General features: G+C 44.7%; 1 long non-coding RNA gene across 1 annotated transcript; it reads left to right on the forward strand.

Annotated features, from left to right (window-relative positions):
• Nucleotides 1-206: 206 nt before the first annotated feature.
• LOC120519596 lies at nucleotides 207-6554 on the forward strand. The gene is made up of 3 exons (XR_005631587.1): nucleotides 207-247; nucleotides 1332-1506; nucleotides 6012-6554. It is a non-coding gene; the product is annotated as an uncharacterized LOC120519596 (long non-coding RNA).
• The last annotated feature ends 936 nt before the right edge of the window (nucleotides 6555-7490 follow it).

Here is a 7490-nt window from a genome sequence, read left to right on the forward strand (position 1 = left end):
GTACCCCAAGTCATCATGGCTGTTCCGCGTAGCCCAGAAGTGCTTCCTGGGTGCAATGCTCTGGTATTACAGTATTAAGGGAGCTGCTCCACCTCATGCAGCCAAGTTAGAGTTGGGAGGGTAGAAGGACAGCAGTTGCCTGGGAAGTGTGCAAGAGAAGAGAAGAGAAAGAAAGAAAGAAAGAAAGAAAGAAAGAAAGAAAGAAAGAAAGAAAGAAAGAAAGAAAAATGAGCTGACCAATGAGAAGGTATTATGTTTATTTGTTGTTTTGTTTGTTTGAGCCTGGAACTGTGTTGGTGCTGTTGTGTCTGGGGTTGGAGGCTCTGCTATGCCCTCTATCTATCTATCTATCTATCTATCTATCTATCTATCTATCTATCTATCTATCTATCTACTATATAGTACCATTCTATCTATTTTTATCTACCTAGCTATCTATCAGTGCATAGTGCCTTTTACCATTTGCTATTTATCTATCAGTGTGGCACAGTGGGTAGCACTGCTGCCTCGCAGTTAGGAGACTTGGGTTCGCTTCCCAGGTCCTCCCTGTGTGGAGTTTGCATCTTCTCCCCGTGTCTGCGTGGGTTTCCTCCCACAGTCCAAAGACATGCAGGTTAGGTGGATTGGCGATACTAAATTGTCCCTAGTGTGTGTGTGTGTGCCCTGTGGTGGGCTGGTGCCCTGCCTGGGGTTTATTTCCTACCTTACGCCCTGTGTTGGCTGGGATTGGCTCCAGCAGACCCCCGTGACCCTGTAGTTAGGATGTAGCAGATTGGATGGTGGATATCTATCTATCTATCTATCTATCTATCTATCTATCTATCTATCTATCTATCTATCTATCTATCTATCTATCTAATACCATTTTATTTATTTTTATCTACCTATCCATATACAGTGCCTTTTACAATTTACTATCTTCTAGCTATACACATATATAGTCCCTTTTTATCTATCATAATATAGGTCCTTCTACTATCTATCTATACACATATATAGTGCCTTTCTATCTACTGTATCTTTAAATATATAGTGCCTTTTTAGTTATTGTTCTATCAGTATATAGTAAGATTTTATTATCTATACACAGATATAGTATCTATCTATCTATCTATCTATCTATCTATCTATCTATCTATCTATCTATCTATCTATTATATAGTGCCTTTCACATCTATCTATCTATCTATCTATCTATCTATCTATCTATCTATCTATCTATCTATCTATCTATCTATCTATCTATCTATCTATCTATTCACTTTTTAAGAAGTCTTCCTAAGTCACTTCAGCGCCTTTATGTTTTTCCTTTCACTTTTTCCCGTCTGTAGTCCCCCAGCGATGGCCGATTCCGCCCTCACGGTGCAGTTAAAGGAGGTTGCTTATCTACATCCAGAGACGCGCTCCTCTCCCAATTTCCAAGAAGAGGAGGGAAGGCACACACATGGCGTTGCCGATAAAGTTTGCCCCCTGCTAGCACCAGCACCCAGATCGCACAAATGCCGAGTGAGTAAAGTGAACTCCTTTTTGAGGAATCAGTCTGTTTTCTTTCTCTTTGTTTTTTCGAAGTGTAGCCTTCTATTCTCTAATAAAATGAGCGCCCTGGTGGTTTTTCATAAACAATAAAATTGTCCAGGTTTTCATCGACAAATCGTGACTTTCAGGAGGATGACATAACACGGACGCTCGCAGTCTGTTTACACTTTCAGGAGGTCGTGCCAGCCGCAGACCTCCTCACCCCCGGCGGTGCGCAGTCACGTGAAAATTTGGTTCTGTCCGCATACAGTAAAGCGGAGGCCAACCGAACAGCCGGCTGCGTTAGCGCGGTGTGATCTGCAGATTTGAGCGTCCTTTAGATTCAGTGCACTTATTTTGAAGTGCTAGCGAGATTGGTTTCTGTAGAAATAACAAAACATAAATGTAAATTTACGGACAAACTTGAAAATAAATCTAGGTGTTTTCCAAATGCGCCTGAAGTGTAGATGCAAATGCATTCTCTTCTATCCTTCCAATATCATGGCCTCCTGGTGAGGAAAGGCACCAGAAACCAAACTGTCCCTCCATTATAAAGACATCCTGACCTGAGAAAGAAACCCACTGATGTCGTCAGAAATGCCAGCCAACCCGTGTTGTCTGTGACAGTGTTACATAAAAAGGCAAGTTTTCTATAAGAAACTTCATAGAAAATGGCAACCCTGAGTATAGCGCCTTACATTTGATAACACAACCTGCTCAATTACATAAATGTATGGTTTGTCTATATTGTATGTGAGACTAAGTTCTTCCATGGTGCCCAAAAAAAATGAAAGGCACACTTTGAAAACCCATCAGATCTCAATTGGAAAAAAATCCTGCTGGCTATGTCTACTACTATGGACTGATATGGTGATGTGTTAGGAACGAAAGGATGGCACATCGTTTGATGGAAATGACAATGATCAACCTACAGAGGGCTGAATTGAAAGACGCCCCGAAAATCAAAGGGGAAAAATGATGCGGCAGTCAGGCAGGTGAGTCCATTTGGCCGAAATTTCATTGCAGCAACTCCAAATCGTACTCAGTAGTTTGTATGCCACCCATGTGCTTGTATGCATGCCTGGCAACGTCCTAATGAGACAACAGATGGTGTCCTGGGGGATCTCCTCCCAGATCTGGACCAGGGTATCACTGAGCTCCTGGACAGGCAGAGGTGCAAACCTGAAGTTGAACCTTGGGCATCCAGGGAAGTCTTGGAGGAAAGCCTGATGAAGTCTGGAAGAAACCTGCACCTTGGGAGAAGAGCTGTTTCACTACAAAAGAACAAGCCCAAAGTTATAGAAAAAAAAACGGCTTCAAAACAACAACGGGAGTGGCCGAGGGTCCTGATCTCAGTCCATTTGGGAATTTGTGACTGGAGTTGACAGTGGCTCTTCACTCACAATCGCCATGACACCTGAATAGAGCAAAGAAGAATGGAGATTGTGGACTTGAACCCGGACACAGACAGGCGGACATCTTATTTGCACCCAACACACGTTTATTTCCAACTATATTTACAATAATGTTGTTAGTGCACTTCCCAGTGCCTCCAGCACCGTTCCCCCAAATGTCCAGGCCACACAGTCATAATGCCTCTCTCTTGGCCGCCTCCCGTCCTCTCTCCAGCTCCGTCCTCTTCCACCCGACTTCCACCATCGACTGACGGGAGGCGGCCCCTTAAATAGGAACCCGGATGGGCTCCAGCTGCTTCCCGGCACTCCTCCGTAGCCACGCCCCAGTGTGGCGGAAGTGCCGGCTGCGCACCTGGAAGCCGTCTGGGTGTCCCCTGTCGTCTGGTGTGGCGGAAGTGCTGGGCTCCAGGGATATTCAGGCACCGGGGCGCCACCTGGCGGTGGCCACGGGTCCCTACAGGGCTGGGCTTCCAAGCCATTTACCCGTGGCCCCCAACATAACCAGGGAAGACGCCCCCTCGTGGTCACAAGATAAATGGCAGGATTGACAGAGACAGACAGACCAAATGTGGCACTTGGTGCCACAGCCCACCTGCCAAGTTGTTTTGCCTGTCTATGGTAAAGTCATCCCTGATGGAGGATCGCAGGAATCATGGGAAAGAGGGGTCCTTTCATCAGATTGGCTGGCCCAGCACCATTTCAGCCGTGGAATGGCCAAATGGGGGAGGCAGCTTGATGGATGAGGTCTCCAGGACTCTAAAAATATCCAAATCTTATTATGGGATATCATCTACTGTTAAATTCTGCTCCGTACTTCTAAAATTTTTATTTTTATGCTGTATTGAGGATTTGTTCTGTTCTGTGTATTGTATTGTATTGACCCCCTTCTTTTGACACCCACTGCACGCCCAACCTACCTGGAAAGGGGTCTCTCTTTGAACTGCCCTTCCAAAGGTTTCTTCAATTTTTCCCTACAAGGTTTTTTTTGGGAGTTTTTCCTCGTCTTCTTGGAGAGTCAAGGCTGGGGGGCTGTCAAGAGGAAGGGCCTGTTAAAGCCCATTGCGGCACTTCTTGTGTGATTTTGGGCTCTACAAAAATAAATTGTATTGTATTGTATTGTATTGTACCTGAGCACACAGACGGAGGTGGTCATGACAGCCATGTACTAAATCCTGACCTGAATACTTAAGCAATCCATGATTTTTGATTTATATTTGTAATTAATTTAGACTTGTTTGAAGGTAACTTGTTTTCACTTTGACGCGAAAGACTCCCCAATGAATTCTCTTTATGGCAGCCCATGTGGTTTGTTCTCAAAGATAACTCAAATCCACGGACTTCTTAACCTCAAATAGGGAGGCTGCCAAGGAGGGGCACAAACTACAAACGGGTGTGGACTCGTGGTCGCTGGTTGGAGTGAAGATGGACGTTAGGTCTTATCTCTGACATTGCTGCATCATCCAAACTTGTTTTTTTTTCCAGCTAAGAAATCTATAAAAATGAAAGCATCTTCTCGCTATGCACAATGTAGAGACGTTCATGCAGGCATTTCATTCAAGCGGAGCTGATGGCTGAGCGCTGCTCCACTTCTTCTGTTTCTGTCCTTCCTGTTCATTAACTTCAGGATTGTGGTGCCTCTCCAAATTGGTATTGGGCAAAGAGCTTCGGTTCAAAATGGGAATCCAGCTAATCTAAACCTGCTTTGTCCTGAAGATGTTCACATTTGGGTGGTGGTTGGGGTGAAGCCTATGCCAGCCAGCACAGGGCACAAGACAGGAACAAAACCTGGACAGGGTGCCAGTCCATCGAAGGGCCCCTTGCTCATGTTACGATAACTTAGAGTAGCCAGTCAGACCTTTTCTATGCCCTGCACCCTGATTAAAATGTCTGATGAAGAAGTCAGATTTCAAATTTTTGAACCACATACAGTACCGCAGGTGAACAAAACTGAACTCAGAAAAACTCAGTGCATAAAATTTAAACGAAAAATGAGCAACTTACCTTCATTGATCTCAATAATCTTGTAGTAATCTCTGTGGGTACCAGGGAGGAAGGACGGGCATCTCGGCCGGGATAGTGGAAGATTTCACACCTGGCCAGGAGGCCATAATGGAAGGACAAGGAAAAATAGCAGGCAGACCAAATGGTAGGCATTCCTTTTTGAGGTGTGGCTGCTGACACACGCAGTCGTCTTACAGCGAAGATGTTTCCTCAGATGATCTGGTATTTTTGATAGGGAAAGTAGCGGAATACACCTCAAACTTCAGGACGTTCAAACGAGACCAAATTAGATACTGCAGACTATTTCAGTTTGTGTGTATTCACTACTCACAAAGTTTGGCCTTGTAGAAAAGGCTTTTGCAAATTGAGGTGATAATTTAGGTGTACAAATGGAAACTCCACCTGTGGATTGCTGCTCCCAGAATATCAGGGTAATACATGACCCCCAGGAGGCCATCTTCACTGTCCTTCCACTATCATGGCCTCCTGGTGAGGAAAGGCACCTGCAACCAAATTGTCCCTCCATTAAAAAGGCATCCCAACCTGGTAAAGAACCATTGATCCCATCCTGAGTAGGTCCTACCTGAGCAGGTCATTCACCCACATGGCAGTTGGCAGTGTTCCTTAGGGCTGAACCCAATTAGGACACCCGCAGGGTTGCATGGGAAATGGAGTCCTGAAATCAGACCCTGTTAGGGTCTTTGGGGACCACCAGAGGACGCTGCCTTTGGGGGGACTGCCCAGGTTCCCGCAAGACCCAGAAGTACTCTGGGAAACTTGGAGAGGAGACTGGAAGCAGATCCCAAGTTCAATTTTAGAAAAAAGCCCACTGCCTGAGTTTAGTGAGTCAAAGTGGGGAGGCGGTGGACTCAAGTCTTGGAGGAGGAAGGAGGATTGCGCTTGGTGTGTTTTATTATTCATTATTATTCTTGTACAGAACCCCTTTATTGGAGTATAAGTGTGTCTGGGGATTGTCACACACGTGCGTTAAGGAGGCAGCCAACAAGTCCTAAGGTGAGTGATCTACGACGAGATGAAGGTTGATTTTGAGTGCTAACATTTCTCGGTCTCTCTTACCAGACCCAAAGAAGACAAATAATAATTCCACGCACTTACCTCCATGACTTCCGGATTCTCAAAATGGCCACTCCACATCAATTCCGTTTCTGGCTCTGGAAGAGGACGTCATTTCCAGTCCCACCGTGATGATGTCACTTTTTTCCGGCTTCCATTGATGACGTCACTTTTCCAGTCCCACCATGATGACGTCACTTCCGGGCTCCCACTGATGACATCCCTTCCGGTCCCGGCATGATGACATCACTTTCCGGGCTCCCATTGATGATGCCACTTTCCAGTCCCGCCATGATGACATCACTTTTTTCCAGCTCCCATTGATGACATTACTTTTTTCAGTCGCGCTATGATGACGTTACTTCTGGGCTCTCATTAAGGACGCCACTTTTTCCAGTCCCGGCATGATGATGTCACTTCCGTCTTCTTCTTGATGACATTCACTTCCGGTTCCGCCATGATGATATCACTTCCGATGTTCTGTTTTGGTGTCTTTTCCTGCCAACTCACATCCTGTTTGCCATTTTGTGTATAAATATGTCAATTTCAGTACTGTATGTTGTCAAATGCTTTGGTTTTTGATCCATCCTCATTCATTTTTCATCAAATCCGACGGACGTTATACGGGGCAATTTCCTCAACTCTTTTTGACGTTTCCTGAGTCCAATTGATTTTATTACAGGAGTTATTGTGTCTGTGGTTTGGGGCTCAGTGGTGCCCCCTTCTATTTACAACTCCCGGGTTGGGAACACCTGAATTAGAGGCCCTGTACGGCATGCCCCATTATTAGCAGCAGCCATGATGTTGTTACTTGCACACAGAACGGTGAAACTCCGCCTTGTCTAACATGCAACACATTGCCAATCTCTGGCGCCTTGATAAACAAGAATGCATTAAAATACTTTCATTTTATATCTCTCTATTACATAGAAAAATCTTGGGACAAGACATGGCATTTTCAGAGAGACAAGACGTGACTTTCTCAGAGAGACACTTTCACGTCCTGCGTGACGAGACTTTGTGCCAGGATGATTTAACCACACCTGGGGCCGGAAATAAAAGACAAAGAGTAGATGACAAAGTAGAACGTTGCAAAGAATTCAAAAAGGTTGGCACGATATATGTGCAGAGCAGGTTAGAGATAATGAAACTACTAAAATTCGAAAGAAATTAATGGAAACAATCAGAAATTATTAGCGAAAAGAGATCAAATATATTGTTTGGATTTAAACTTTAAGTCAGAGTCTTGTAGATCATCTAACTCGTGTTGCCATCATGGAAAAGTAGTGTTTCTTCCCAATCAAGAGGCGTATCCATGAGAATTAAAAGATTGGTTGCTTGGTGAAAGTGAAATCCCGCAAGTAAGCCCCACGAGACAAAATCTTATGCAAAGAGATTTGGAAAAGTCCTGCCCACATCTAAAACATTTACAACCACGCACACGGTCCAATCATTTCTCATTTGTGTGAATGTCATTGTCAGACA

This window comes from Polypterus senegalus, chromosome 1 (genome assembly GCF_016835505.1).
Source record: "Polypterus senegalus isolate Bchr_013 chromosome 1, ASM1683550v1, whole genome shotgun sequence".
NCBI classification, from domain to species: Eukaryota; Metazoa; Chordata; class Cladistia; order Polypteriformes; family Polypteridae; genus Polypterus; species Polypterus senegalus.